Source organism: Taudactylus pleione, unplaced genomic scaffold (assembly GCF_031769625.1).
Source record: "Taudactylus pleione unplaced genomic scaffold, aTauple2 ptg000145l, whole genome shotgun sequence".
Classification (NCBI taxonomy): domain Eukaryota; kingdom Metazoa; phylum Chordata; class Amphibia; order Anura; family Myobatrachidae; genus Taudactylus; species Taudactylus pleione.
In genome coordinates, this window is record NW_028284547.1 from 6529133 (window position 1) to 6545840 (window position 16708).

The window sequence follows — 16708 nt, forward strand, 5'->3', positions numbered from 1 at the left end:
TACATTGTCTTTATCTTTAAACTGGTGCAGATGATCAACGACAAACTTTTCTCCTCTATGTTTAAAGATGTATTTATACAAAACATTTGTCACAAACAGAAAATAAAATGTCCTCCCATGTAAGTTATTAAAGTGATACAAGTTTACTTACTTAAGAAACAGATGATACATTCAGGGTCTCAAAGTGACTCCTCAAGTGATTAATATGTGCTATTTTTATAGAAAAAAAATTGCTACATTCAGAACATGTATATGGTTTTACTCCTATGTTAATCCTCTTATGTCCAACAAGTTGTTTATTGTGGGTAAATCACTTGCTGCATTCAGAGCAATTAAAAGGTGTCTCTCCTGTGTGATTCCTCTAATCACAATGGTTTCTCTCCTATGTGAATCCTCTGATGTATAACAAGTTGTGAATAATGGAAAAACATTTTCTGCATTTGGAGCATTTAAATGGTTTCTACCCTATGCAAATCCTCTGGTGTCTAACAAGATGTGACTTCTGGGAAAAGCACTTGCTGCATTCAGAACATGTAAATGGTTTCTCTCCTGTGTGAATCATCTGATGTTTAACAAGAACTGACTTATGGGAAAAACATTTGCTGCATTCAGAACATTTAAATGGTTTCACTCCTGTGTGAATTCTCTGATGTTTAACAAGATATGATTTATGAGAAAAACATTTGCTGCATTCAGAACATTTAAACGGTTTCTCTCCTGTGTGAATCCTCTGATGACTAACAAGTTGTGTTATGTCAATAAAATACTTGCTACATTCAGAACATATAAATAGTTTATCTCCTGTGTGAATCCTCTGATGTTTAACAAGATATGACTTTTGGGAAAAACACATGCTGCATTCAGAACATTTAAAAGGTTTCTCTCCTGTGTGAATCCTCTGATGACTAACAAATTGTGTGATGTCAATAAAACACTTGCTACATTCAGAACATATAAATGGTTTCTCTCCTGTGTGAATTATCTGATGTTTAACAAGATTTGACTTATGGGAAAAACACTTGCTGCATTCAGAACATTTAAATGGTTTTTCTCCTGTGTGAATCCTCTGATGACTAACAAGTTGTGCCATGTCAGTAAAACACTTGCTACATTCAGAACATTTAAATGGTTTCTCTCCTAAATGTATAATCTGATGTCTAACAAGTTGTGTACTGTGGGTAAAACACTTGCTGCATTTAGAACATTTGAATGGTTTCTCTCCTGTGTGAATCCTCTCATGTATAACAAGATGTGCCTTCTGGGAAAAACACTTGCTGCATTCAAAACATGTAAATGGTTTATCTCCTGTGTGAATCCTCTGATGTGAGATAAGATATGATTTACATGTAAAGCTTTTGTCACACTCAGAGCACAGATGTGGTTTCACTTTTCTGTGACTCATCATATATTAGGTGAGAAACAATTTAACTGTAGTAGGTTTCTGCTATCCAGGTAATGAAAATTGCCTTTGTGAATCCGCAAGCAATTTAAGAAGAAATGGCGTCTTTAGTTGGCTTGATCAGAGAATAATATAATTTTTTACAAAATCTTCTAAAATTCTTAAAGGGAATTCAGCTCCTTTATTGTCCTGTAAGAAAAGAGTTATGCATTAATAGCATATTGGTAACTTAAGTAAATCTACTATCACACTAACAGTGTTATATTTTTTATAAAGTACATGATGCATATTTAAATACACTTGCAAATATTGCCCAGTCAATTACTTATAATTTAATGATTGTTATGTTATCAAATTGCTATATTAGCATGTCCAGTCAGCTGTACAGTACAGAGACCTCTACCCTCTTGCAGCAGATACCAATACTTAATATAATGCATATGGTCTGTTGATGAATATATTAACTTGGGTATTTTTCAGAAAAAGTAGGCTCTGGATATTTAGTTGGAAATACATGGGGTGGAACTATAGAAAAACATCTATATATATATATATAAGTTCCAAAGTAGGGCATTTAAAAGGGACTTAAAAATAAAACTTAATTAATAGAAAATGCATTTTGTCTTAGGACAATATGTCAGTTAATAAAAGGTTCAGAAACTGAGTTCCTGCTTATTTCCGCTGTAACATTGCCTTGTTTTTGCACTGTCTATGACATTTGTATAATCCTCAGACTGTGACCTCAGAATGTGCAGATTATACATCATTCATCTCCTGCACTGACCATAGATGGGTAAAACATGGTACCGATCCTCTCACACCTATTGTTAGCTAAAGAACCAGGATGCCAATGTTTTCTCTATACACACCTTGGGAATGGGAATAATGTGATCAGATTAAAGCTATTTTGCTCAGTGATGTGTATACAGAAACTTTGATCATTCTTATATGGCAAACTAAGTATATATAGGGTATTTTGTGTAAGAAACATTAGAAGGTTTTTTGTTAGTGGAGAATGACAATCCCACACCAAGTTACTATATGACTAACAATAGCAAATATAGGAATATTACATATCATACTTTCCCTATAGGACAAGTATGTTCCCTATAGGAGTGATGTACTGTAGGTGAAAAACACTAATTTAAACATGCATATCAAAATTAAATACAGAAAAAAATTAGATTCAATTTAAGTGCACTCTATTCCTCACTAGTAATTCCAAATATAATATAGGTTTGCTGATAGGGCATTTAGTATATCTAAAAAAGTGGAGAAATCTATTTTAAAGAAATATGACTTAATCATTTGTACTATAAAATAAATATGCACATGTATGGTAGTGCACGTGGGAGTGTATTTCTCAGTCTGAGTGCATCAGAACATAATGAAAAAAGAGAAACATACTAATCTGATGCACAGAGTAATATACCAACAAACTTGCATTATATATACAGTATATATATATATATATATATATATATATATTCACTGTCACAAACAGAATAATGTTGAATCATAAAATTAATATTGTACTATCTGGATATTTTACTTTATTTTGGATACACAATGTTTAATAATAGAAACTACAAAACATAGAATTCAAAGTTTATAGCAAATATTCTTTTAAATATACTATAATACTAAGTGCATTTTCATTAAATTATTATAAATTACATTAAATTTTTAATTACTTTAAAATACTGATATTATATTGCAATACTATATAACCATTCTTAAGGAAAAACATTTCAAGAATTGACAATATAGACAAAATTGTATTTACAAATGTTTGTGTATATATCAGTATATTATTATGTATAAGTGCATTATACTGTATACCAGCAACTCAACCAGAAACTATTCCTTCAGCTATCAGAAGCCTGATTCAGCCAATTTAGTAATTCCTCCCCCATCTCTCACCATTAGTTCCCAGGATGACCAGAATAAATTATTTCACTGATAATTGACATTTAAATTATGGTCTTATCACTGTATTTAGTTTTAAATGACAATATTTATAATAAAACATGTCTTGTGTAAAACAAGTATTTCTTAATGTAAAAGTCAATAATATGTCAAGAACAGATCAAGTTAGCATAGATAATGGGCAGTCCATTATTATTAATTTCAGATATGTAGATAATGGGCAGTAGATTATTATTAATTTCAGATATGTTGAATTACATTAAATTTTAAATTACTTTAAATATACTGATATTATATTGCAATACTATATAACTATTCTTAAAGTAAAACATTTCAAGAATTGACAATATAGACAAAATTATATTTACAAATGTTTGTGTATATATCAGTATATTATTATATATAATTACATAATACTGTATAGTTACCTTACTCTGTATATTATTCCTCTTGTCTCTGTCTTACTCTTACATCCTTCTAGCTCTTTAACCTGCAACTCAACCAGCAACTATTCCTTCAGCTATCAGAAGCCTGATTCAGACAATTTATACTAAATCCTCCCCCATCACTCTCCATTAGTTCCCAGGATGACCAGAAGAATTATTTCACTGATAATTGACATTTAAATTATGGTGTTATCACTGTATTACGTTTTCATTTAACAAAGCAGCTTCTCACGCTTTGCTGCTTGTCTTGTAAATGAGGTTTCAATATTTGTAAAGTCACCTACTACATGGAAATTCTAATTACACCTTGACAGGGGGTAAAACCTTGCATTCTAATTAGACCACAACAACTTCTGGAATCCTCTTATGGCATCAATGGAACTTTTGTTTAGGAGTCACCTATTGTCTGAACATAGTGTTAGTAGATAGAACTGTTCTTTGTATGTATAGGAATTTCTCAATAATTCCTTGCTAAACTACAACATATATATATATATATATATATATATATATATATATATATATAGACAAAATAATCAGGCACTCACGTATCCCAATTCTATCTCCACCTACCTGCCACTGCAATAATTGTATATATCCAACCCATAAAGACTCACGTCCAAAAAAAGGCAAGGCATTGCATGAATTTTTATGAAAATATCAAAGTGTTATATTTCTAGGTAATACATCCTAATCTTCGCGAGGTCAACATTTCTGGCCTAGCAGGGCCCCGTCATCAGGACTGAGGAGATGTATGTATAAGAACAATGAAACTCCCAGATGAAGAACCCTGTCTAGGTGTTTCATGTCTCTTATACATACATCTTCTCAGTCCTGATGATGGGGCTCTGTGTGGCCCAGAAACATTGATTTAGTGAGGATTAGGATGTATTACTTATAAATTCAACATTTTGATATTTTCATAAAAATTCCTGCAGTGCCTTGCTTCTTATTTGGACACGAGTCTTTATGGGATGGATATATATATATATATATATATATATATATTTATATATAATTATATATTACCAGTCAAAAAAGAACACAAACCTGAATTAAAATGTTTTTAATGATCTTAAAGACATTTTAATACAAGTGCGTAATATGAATTCCTTAGACATGTATAAATAGTGAAGTGGATGCTAATGTATGAAGTAGTTTTTTAAATGACAATATTTATAATAAAACATGTTTTGTGTAAAACAAGTATTTCATAATGTAAAAGTCAATAATATTTCAAGAACAGATCAAGTTAGCATAGATAATGGGCAGTCAATTATTATTAATTTCAGATATGTAGATAATGGGCAGTCCATTATTATTAATTTCAGATATGTTGCATTACATTAAATTTTAAATTACTTTAAATATACTGATATTATATTGCAATACTATATAACTATTCTTAAAGTAAAACATTTCAAGAATTGACAATATAGACAAAGTTATATTTACAAATGTTTGTGTATATATCAGTATATTATTATATATAATTACATAATACTGTATAGTTACCTTACTATGTATATTATTCCTCTTGTCTCTGTCTTACTCTTACATCCTTCTAGCTCTTTAACCAGCAACTCAACCAGCAACTGTTCCTTCAGATATCAGAAGCCTGATTCAGCCAATTTATAGTAATTCCTCCCCCATCACTCTCCATTAGTTCCCAGGATGACCAGAATAAATTATTTCACTGATAACTGACATTTAAATTATGGTGTTATCACTGTATTAAGTTTTCATTTAACAAAGCAGCTTCTCACGCTTTGCTGCTTGTCTTGTAAATGAGGTTTCAATATTTGTAAAGTCACCTACTACATGGAAATTCTAATTACACTTTGACAGGGGGTAAAACCTTGCATTCTAATTAGACCACAACAAATTCTGGAATCATGTTATGGCACCAAAGGAACCTTTGTTTAGGAGTCACCTATTGTGTGAACAGAGTTTTAATAGATAGATCTGTTCTTTGTATGTATAGGAATTTCTCAATAATTCCTTGCTAAACTACAACATAAATAGATAGGTCTGATAATCCGTGAAATTGCAAACATTTGAAAATTTTATCAATTGCAGCAGCAAACACCAAACAGCACACCAAAGCAATGGAGTGTAGGATTACCAAACTCTCCTAAACTACCATTGGTGAAATAATTTCCAGGAAAGAAAACTACAAAGTGTCAATCCATACTATATATAAGGTCCCTTACACAGTACAGTATGGATTTTAACTTTGTAATTTTCTATCCTGGAAATTATTTCACCAATGGAAATTTAGGAGAGTCTGGTAATCCTACACTGCATTGCTTTGGTGTTCATTGACCATCATTTTCCAGCATGATAATTGCAAGTTCAATCACATGTTTTTAGATCAGTTTGTTGTAATATCTTAACTAAATCTTTTTTTCTGATACTTTGCACATTCCCACTTTTTACATATGTCAATACACATATATGAAGTGATGAGGAATCTTTGAAAAGTATTTTGGGCAAAGAATCCTTTACAAGCATATAAAGGCTCCCTGAATTGTAAGTTTAGAAGCACACAGCGGGTGAACTTTGACACTGAGAAAAGAAACCTTTACACATCTATATATCACCTGCTATAAGTGAGTGGGGTATGCTCTATACAGTAAGTTAATCAACTTTGGTACTTGTGGATTTTATAAAAACATCTTTGTTGAACAGATTCTCATTGCTGTTTATTTGTGTATGTTTTTTTTACATATTGTGAACCATCTTCTATATGAGTTGATATCTGATGTGATCACACCAAAGACATCTTTATCTGGACCAGTAAAAAAGTCTATGTATTATCTGCAAATATTTTGTTTATATAAGTATTAACAAGTGCCCACCATTGTTTCTAAAGTTTTGAATTTAAAATTGTATACATTAGAGTATGGTGATACTCTCATTTTAAAACTATAAGCAGGCTGCACAGGATCCTGCACACCATTAGAGGATCAAATTTTGTTTCTATTCTAATAATTCTATTATAGTATGTAGTTAGATGTTTGGAGTTTATATGTGGACTTAAATCCTTTTGCCATAAAAAAATTGAGTTGCCTCAAACTTTATCAGCTATACTACATGTCAAATTTATAGTCAGGTAACAGGTTTTATAGGCTCACATACATAGAGAGTACATTATTGCCATTAAATGATCTGTTTCAATGGATGGGGAAAGCAACAGAAAAATACTGGATGTAATATCTAGCTTGTAATTACATATAAATGTGATTACAGGAGTAAGTGTTTATGTAACAATGAGGTAAAATGAAAAAATACACCCCCCAGGGGTGAATAATGAACTTCCTCAAAAAGTGATGAATGGTGTTGATAACAAAATGTTATAAATCCTTTGTTAATTGCCAGTTAGGAGTGATATGTATGTATAAACATGATATTACAGAATGGGAGATAAGGGAATGTGCATTAAAGTTGCAGGAGAATAAGCAAAGAAAAGGTTTTGTTTAGGAAAATAATTGGCATATATACTTCTATTATATAACCAGTCTAATATATTATGAAAATGAAACAAGTTTCATGAAAACTTGAGAGCAATCCTAGGTTTTTTCTCTTGCCATAAGAAACTTATTAGTTTACTGTATGATTTATAATATTTCTTATAGAGAGTGATGGGTAACATGTGTTTTAGGGTATTTCACACTTTGTAATAAATCTACTTATCTCATAAAGTGTAGATTTGTCCAGGTATCTAACAACTTTTGTGATATATTTTTAAATATAGAAGGAAGATTTAATTTAGAAAGATTCTCAAAGTATAGAAGGGATATTAAAGACAAGTTATTTTTGAGAGTTAAAAGATATTTTAAATGGCTGAAGGGTTATTATGATTAATGTTGTGGCCTAACATGGGCTTCACATTGGATTTAACAAAATGAACCCTATATCTTGCAAAATAACCAAATCTACTAAAAGGATGGTAACAATGTGTCAGGGTTAGAGATAAATAGCATCATGTCCTCTGCAAAAAGTGCTCTTTTAATATGTTTATACCAGTGAACAAGAAAATAGAGACTGAAGAATTTCTCAGATTTTCATAATGTTAGTAACCAAATGGCACTTCCAAACATATTCTGTTTGATCTTCAACTATATCTGGTAAGATGCATTTTAGACATTCTGCTACATTTTTTCTAAATATTTTATAATCTAAATTAAGAAATAAGATCGGCATATTAGACTCTGAAAGTTCTGGGTCTCTTTCTGGCTTAGTTAACAGTTTTAAAAGAGCTGAATTAAAGAACCTAGGTAAAGACTATGTTGAAACAATTTGATTAAGGGCAGGGGTTGACGGTTCTTTAATTTTATTTTGTAAAATATGGTAGTATTCACTACTTAGACCATCCAGCCCTGGAGCCTCAGTCACTGAAATTGAATTAATTGCTTTATGGCCTGACTCAGCACAGACCACTTTTGCTAAAACACACACAGATGGCCAATATTTGAGTTATGTTTATGTATATGCACCGCAATGCGTATGCACGAACCCTTCAATGCGAACATGAAAGTGATCTCAGGGAGTATGCAGGCCCATGACAGACTGATTAACAGGAAGCACTGTTTCGGTGTGTGATGGGGGGTGGTTGGTGAAATGCATGTGCGTCATTGCGATTGATCGCCATTGCAAGGGCGTGCATAAATTAGCCCTTGCGATGGCAAATGCAGCCTGAGCTCTAGCTGAGTACAGGAAGTTTTGCCATTTATGTGTAAGGTTTGACCTTGTGTAAGTGTGCGGGTCGCTCCAATGTTACTTTCTGTTACTGATGTTTTTGCAGACTTGCAAGGTATTATAGATGTGCGTAAAAGGAAAGTGGGCATCTTTATATTGTGCTGTGCAGCACAGCCAATGCGATATGTCAGTGAATGCTGAAGTTCACCGACATATCATGGGTACATACTGCCCGAAGGGCAGCAGATACATTGGCTGATCAATTGATCGGCCAATGTATCTGTCAGTGTGTACCCAGCTTTAGAGTCAGCTATTTGTGAGATGGAACTTTTCTTAAAGGTAAAAAACCTTTGTCTCCTTATTATCCTGAAAAAGAAGAGGGACATTATAAAATCATGTTGCAATAAGAAATGCTCAATTTGTAAAGAACAGCATCTGGTAAAACAATCTGGTGGTTTTATTGGTTCACTGTTTTGATATCCCATTAATAATGGGCATTTGGACTAATCATTGCTGTATTATGTATGGAAAAGGTGCTTGGTAAATAAACAACAAATAGAGCATTTATGCAACAATTTGCTTATTACTGAGGATATACAAAATAGATAACACATCGTCTAGAAGTAGAAAACATGATATGGTAAAGTTTTACACAGCAGCACAACAGAAATATATAATGTTAAGTAAACAGGCTAATAGATAATTGTCATGTTTATCACTTTTAACTGCTAAAACTGAATCACCAGCACCTCATCACACAACTAGTGCTAAACAAGCTTTTGTGTCTGATAATGATGATTTTGTTTATCATGAAGAATTGACTGGTGTAAAAGGCCAATTTCAGAAAAATAGTGAATGAACATTGAATAAAATACACTGTCCTACCCAAATTAGAGTAAATGTATTGGTGCAAACTTTGGGACCTAATATTTTCCCAATAATAGTTGTAAAACTATGTACAGTTTATTTGATATTTGTTAAAATATTTCCCATTGGAAATCTTCGTAATGGTGAAGGATTACAAATTTTTAAAGAAAATGCAGAAAGAGTAGAAAAGTTCATATAAAAATTCAAAACCTGCAGTCACTGTTATCTTATGTATTATACTATAGTAGAGGAATTATAAACTTTCAAATTCTAAATGTTTCCATATGTAATGAAATATACAGTTGTATATTCAATGTTAGAGAATACACATATCGATATATATAATAAATTCCTGATTTCATTTAAATATTATTTTTTATGTAACATTGATATCACAAAAATATAATTAGACTGTCATTTACTTTGTATAAGGAGATTTATTACAGTAAAAAATGATCAGGCTCTTAACCCTAACAAATAGTTATGCATATTTGTCTAAATTAGACAAGCATTTTTTAATTAGGTTGTAATTACATATTAATTGATCTCTTATGTATGTACTTTAATCATGATACTTTCATTATTGCAGCTCTGAATATCTGAGGCTTACAACGTATTACCTACACAGTGCTTTTGTAATCCTTAATATAGCTGTTTACATCTGGCTGTTAGTATACTGTATATTTCTCATATATGCCCTATTATCCTTGTAGATTTATTATTGCTGCACTGTATATTAGAGGACTAATTAAATGCCCCTGCAATTAATTTTTATCTCAATGCTGCATATAATGGCTACTGTAAATTTAAAAATGTAGAAATTCTAATTTTTACCAGGTGCTATTATACCTCACAATGTAAAGGGTAACTTAGTTTTCTATTATCAAGTGTTAACAGTAACATTGTAGTTTTCCCACATAAGCACCTAGATGTACATTTACTTTTTATATGTGAACAGCTCAGTTACTGTCTCTGCCAAGGATCAAAAAAGTTTCAGTCACAACATAAGGTTGCCCACCTTACCTTACACACATCCATAATACTTAGCAAGACTGCAAAACCATCGGTACATTTGAGTACAATCGCGGCCTCATGCACACCTGCATAAGCTCTGACATTACCCAGGAAATGCTAACCTCATCGCACACAGTGAGTACCATAGCTGTGTATAGCCTCGCAGTTGCTAATTAATGTACCCCCATGTGATGGCAATCAAAGACACTGCACACCTGGATTTTGCCAACCATCCCATTGTCACCACCCTCAAATGGTACTTCCTGTCAATCACTGCAATGGATCTGCGAAGTGACTGCAGTCCCGATTGAAGTAAAATGTTCATGCATGTGCACTGCAATGCAAACATACAGTGCATCCAGAAATTATTCACATCACTTCACTTTTTCCAAATTTGGTGATGTTACAGCCTTATTCCAAAATGGAATAAATTCATTTTTGTCCTCAAAATTCTACACACAATTCCCCATAATGACAGTGGGTAATATGTTTTTTGAGATTTTTTCAAATGTAATTAAAAAAAAAACTAAGAAATCACATGAACATTAGTATTCACAGCCTTTGCTCAATACTTTGTTGATGCACCTTTGGCAGGAATTACTGCCTCAAGTCTTTTTGAATATGATGCCACAAACTTGGCACACCTATCTTTGGGAAGTTTCGCCCATTCCTCTTTGCAGCACCTCTCAAGCTCCATCAGGTTGAATGGGTAGCATCAGTGCACAGCTATTTTCAGAGCTCTCCAGAGATGTTCAATCGGATTCAAGTTTGGGCTCTGGCTGGGCCACTCAAGGACATTCACAGAGTTGACACTCTTTTGATATCTTGGCTGTGTGCATAGGGTCATTGTCCTGCTAAAGGTCAAGAGCGCTCTGGAGCAGGTTTTCATCCAGGATGTTCTATACAAATTTGCATTAATATTTCCCTCTATCCTGACTAGTCTCCCAGTTCCTGCCACTGAAAAACATCCCCACAGCATGATGCTGTCACCACCATGCTTCACTGTAGGGATGGTATTTCCTTAGTGATGAGCAGTGCCTGGTTTCCTCCAAACATAGTGCCTGGCAATCATGCCAAAAAGTTCAATGTTTGTCTCTTCAGACTAGAGAATTTTGTTTCTCATGGTCTGAGAGTCATTCAGGTGCATTTTGGCAAACTCCAGGTGGGCTGCCATGTGCTTTTAACAAAGGAATGGCTTCCATTTGGCCACTCTACTATAAAGGTATGATTGGTGGATTGCTGCAGAGATGTTGTCCTTCTGGAAGGTTCTCCTCTGTTCACAGAGGAATGCTGTATATCTGACAAAGTGACCATTGGGTTCTTGGTCACCTCCCTGACTAGGGCCCTTCTCCCCCGATCACTCAGTTTACATTGCCGGCCAACTCTAGGAAGAGTCTTGGTGGTTCAAAACTTCTTCCATTTACAGGTAATGTAGGCCACTATGCTCATTGAGACCTTCAAAGCAGCAGATCTATTTCTGTACCCTTCCCCAGATTTGTGCCTCGAGACAATCCTGTCTCGGAGATCTGCAGACAACTGCTTGGACTTCATGCTTGGTTTGTGCTCTAACAAGCACTGCAAAGTGTGGGACCTTATATAGAGAGGTGTATGCCTTTCAAAATCATGTAAAATCAACTGAATTTACCATAGGTGGACTCCAATTAAGCTGTAGGAACATCTCAAGGATGATTAGTGGAAACAGGATTCACCTGAGCTCAATTTTGAGCATTGTGGCAAAGGCTATGAAATCTTATGTACATTTGATTTCTTCGTTTTTTTTAATTAAATTTGCAAAAATCTCAAAAAAACTTTTTACACGTCATTATGGGGTATTGTGTATAGAATTTGAAGACAAAAATGAATTTATAAAATTTTGCAATAAGGCTGTAACATAACAAAATGTGGAAAAATTAAAGCACTCTGAATACTTTCTGGATGCACTGTATGCACAGAACGCAACGATTATCCAATTGCGTGTGTAATCACAGCTGTGATCCTTGGTGAATCAGGCCCTTTGTTTGCTCAGAATTTTCATACTTAAGCCTGCTGCATTATGTCAGAGTATCTCTATCTCTAGCTATTTCAATAATAGCACCAGACATAGTGCCTAATTCAGAGTAAATTCTGAGGATTAATGCATATCTCCATTGGTTAGCAGTCTGCACCTGTGTAGGATTTTTTCTGTGCATATGCTTATATATCATATCAGGTAATATTAATAACATTGTGCTTTTCCCATATGGGTATCTGAATACATATTTATTACATATCTGTGAATAGCTGAGTTCCTTTATCTGCCTACAATCCTCAAGGTCATAATTAGCAAATGACATGCATTAAAAAATATGAGTTGGCTGTATCACTGTGTTTGCTCAGATTTGTCACATTTAGATCTGCTGCAAATTCAAAGAATGTCACTATGTATTTTATTAATATTCTATACAGAATTTTAGACATGTTCACTCATTGCACATATAAATGCTGCACTAGTTATTTTCAATTAAGATAATTTTATTTTTGCATTACCAATTTAGAAATATTTCAATTAAGTTGTCAATAAACAGCTATTGCAATATGATGAGGAACAGCGATATGCAGTGTCAGAATTACAGAGTGGTGGACCCAGGTGCAAGAATATGTTTTGGGCCCCCCTATGCAGTACCCCCAGTAGTGGTCCCCCTATGCAGTGCCCGCTCCTGCTGCAACCGCCGCTGTCCGCTCCTCCTGACCCATTCTGCACTATGGAAGTGATTTCATGACGTCTCTCCAAATACCCGCTGTGGGGGGATCCGGATAGGCAGAGCTCATGAGTGAGCTCCAGCCGTCTCCCTCCATGGACGCTGCAGCCAAGGAAAGTCTGTCTTACTCTAATTGTCTGTTTAAACAAACACACAGATGCCGCTGGCAGTTGTGTGTTTGTTACTCTGTAGTGCTGACTGCTCTCACTGTGGTCTGCCCTACACTTGTGGGGCCCGGGAGACAGTAGCAGCTGGTGCAGTGGCGGCTATGGGCCCCTGCACCACAGTGGGCCCTGGTGGAGGCTAACGGCTGCACTGCTGCTAGATCTGTCACTGGCGACATGCATTTCACATTTCACCTGAGCTGCTTTTTAAAGATGCAGCATCTGATTGGCACCGGCCATCTCAGCCTAAGCGAACTCTGAATGGGTGCCAGAACTCATCGATAGGGGCAAGAAATCTGCATCAGAAGATGTAAACCCTGGTCTCAACACACCTACAAAACAATTGTGACATGTCCCAATTTTGTAAAATGGTAACCACACCTGCCCCACTTTGTGTGTACTGCAAGATATCCTGCAGACACTAATCATCATATGATCTACATGTGGTGATTGGCCACCATCAGAGATGTACACAAACCATCAGGTGCCACTCTAAATCAAACCTATTATGCAGACTATGCATAAATGTAATATTCCATCCACAGGTGTTAATAATGTTACAGATAGACCATACCTAGATCATTTAAAAGCAGAAACATTTATCACAGACATAGGAGGAACACAGTTCTTGAAAAATATTCATAATTGCTGTAAGCACCAGTGGACTAACAATGTCACATGGCCACTTGCTGTCGATGTAGCCAAGTTTGGTAATCGTACTTACCAATCATCCACATGATATGTCTGGCCAGTGGAACTAGTTGTGTTGTCATTGTTATTGTTTCCTATGGCTGCATATTGTGTTGTTTGGTCATGTGTACACTCAAGGAGATATTATATATATTGCATCTGCCATTTATCACAGCTATTGCAAAATATCTATGCAAAGCATTGTTCACAAATGTATCTTGTGTGCACATGAGCAGATGCACTGTACAATCTATCATTTGTTGGTCATAGAGACAACCTGTATATCAACCTGTGTGTACCCAGTATTACATAAAAGAGACATTTATCAACATAAAAGTGGAAATTACATGACAAATGTATCAAATCTTATAAATGAGTTAACCTATTTCTCTCTCTATTTGCATGCAACTAATGCTGCTATTTTCTGGCTCCATACAGATAATTACTTTTTATTTCCAGGATTAGTGTAGTTGGATGTGATCCTTATTTCAGGGATCATTTATTATGCCTATGTATATGCTTTGTTCATGGGTCTTAGGTTTTGTTGCTATGCTTCTCTGGCAGCTGCCATTTGTTATCTATAGTTTCCCTGGGTGATTGATCACATGGTGTGTTGTATTCCAGGATGAGGTGATGTCATGCAGAGGTGCGGGTGCATGATGACATCATCACACATCATCACTTGGCTTCCCCAGTGAGGAGCCCAATTGTCCTGATTTGCACATGGTGATGGTGGTGGGACATATAAAGGCATGTTTTTAATTATTTAAATTGTATCCTGAAGATAGTTAATAAATTGAAATGCTTATATTTGCAATATGACTGAAATAATTTGTGTCTGAGTGCTGCACCAGACAGCATCAGCTTTGCACAAGTGTGTAAATCTGCAGAATGTAGATTAGGCAGGGAACTGCTGCATGTGCTCAGATCTAGACAGCTATGCCCCCAAATGCTGCATCCTTGGCCACACACTAGGAGTGGCTTGGAGTTTATTATACATGACTCCCAGCTGCAGTCTCTGCGCAGCAGCACAAGTGTAGTGCACCTGCGGTCTGCAGATGGCAACAACATGCCGGCCCGGGGGCATATGGCACCCTGCCCACCAGTCCAGCCTGCCACTGTATACTGCCAAGGACAGACCAAGGACAGTAGAATATTGCTAATAGAAGGAAATAGTCTTCTATGGCAATTCCATCAGAATGCTACACTTACCTAAGCTTGATGCATGCCATTACATTCTAGCCCCATTTTGTGCTGGGATGTATTTAACCTGGAGTTCATTATCTATTGTGCTAGACCTTCACAAATGACAGTTTTGGGGGGATTTCCCACATTTCTGTATGTTATACATTTTGCAATAAGGGTTTGATGTACTGTATCAAGCAGTAAAAAGAGTGAATAGAAGACCAGTGGAATATCAGCTTCTAGAAATATATTTATAGAATGAACTTGACAAATGTTACCTCGACGTGCATATGAGTAATTTCACCACTGGTCCATTGCTTCACTCCTTTCACTGATTTATACATAAACAAATTAATTTTTAGAGACAAGATTAGGTGAGGTGCTAAGAAACAGTTTAGATAAAATAAGTGAGAAAGGTACATCAACTACCAAAACCACAACCATAGATACAGCGCTCACAGAGACAGCACTCCCAGAGACAGCAGTCACATAGAAAGCACTCACAGAGACAGCATTCACAGAATCAGCAGTCAGTTACAGTTACATTAAGTATTATTAATGGGAAAGCAGGAATGGGGAAAAAAACAATAGCACAGGAGAAACCCAACAAAGGTCTGGGTACAGGATTAATAGCAAATCAGAGGTGCTCCCTCAGAGTATGTGAAGTAGATCAAAACAAGAAAAAGAAAAAAGCGACTCCTTTTATGGGGCACTCACTGACTATTAATGAGAATCTGATGAAATTAAAATATAAATCTTTATTCAATATCCTTAAAATCAAATTGCCAAAGAAACCTACAAATAATGAACTTCAAATGCCAGACAGACAAACAGACAAATAAAAAGTGATCACAAGTGATCCTGTATGTGCTATCTGCACCCCTAAATTCAGTTAAATCTCAGAAGACATATATTCTCCACATGAGTTAGAAATATTAAGAGGAGTAATGGTAGAACAATAATGATCTAGTTAGCAGTTCTAAATATAAACTCTAAAGTATCACATATAGGGGTATCAGTATAGACTGCACATATAGGTGTGGCGAAATATTAGTGAAAAAACATATACAAAACATATAAAGCAGAAACAAATTATATATATTGTTAAAAGGCTGAAAACCATGAGATAAGTAATACAATACACAAAGGTTTATAAATTGGAGGCGTCCCTCCCTTCTAACTTGGAGAGTCTAGAAAAGATTTAACCTAAATAGATTAGGAATAATAAGAGATAAGTGCTCTTATAAACCAGATGCTGCTTTCCCGTGTCATATAAATATCAGACACGGGATGAGTGTCACTGATATATGGCACAAAAGAAACAGTGCAGCTTGCCTCTGCTGTTAGTGTCCACAATGACCGGTCCCCCTGTTGCCTAAGCAGCGCAGGGAATCACAGTAATGGTTAGCTAATGAGAGAGTAAGGAGGGAGAGTAAAGATGAAGTACATGTCCCTGAAATCTCCCAGGTAGGATCGTGGTGTGGAGGTTCCAAGTGCGCACTAGGTCCCCCCCAGCTGTGAGGTAAACGAGCGTTTCACCGGAGGCTTTCTCAAGGAAGCTGTCATGGCTGTATG

General features: G+C 35.1%; 1 pseudogene; it reads right to left on the reverse strand.

The window, feature by feature from the left end:
• Positions 1–365: 365 nt before the first annotated feature.
• The window catches only part of LOC148522666 (uncharacterized), a 44093-nt pseudogene continuing 27750 nt past the window's right edge, over positions 366–16708 (reverse strand).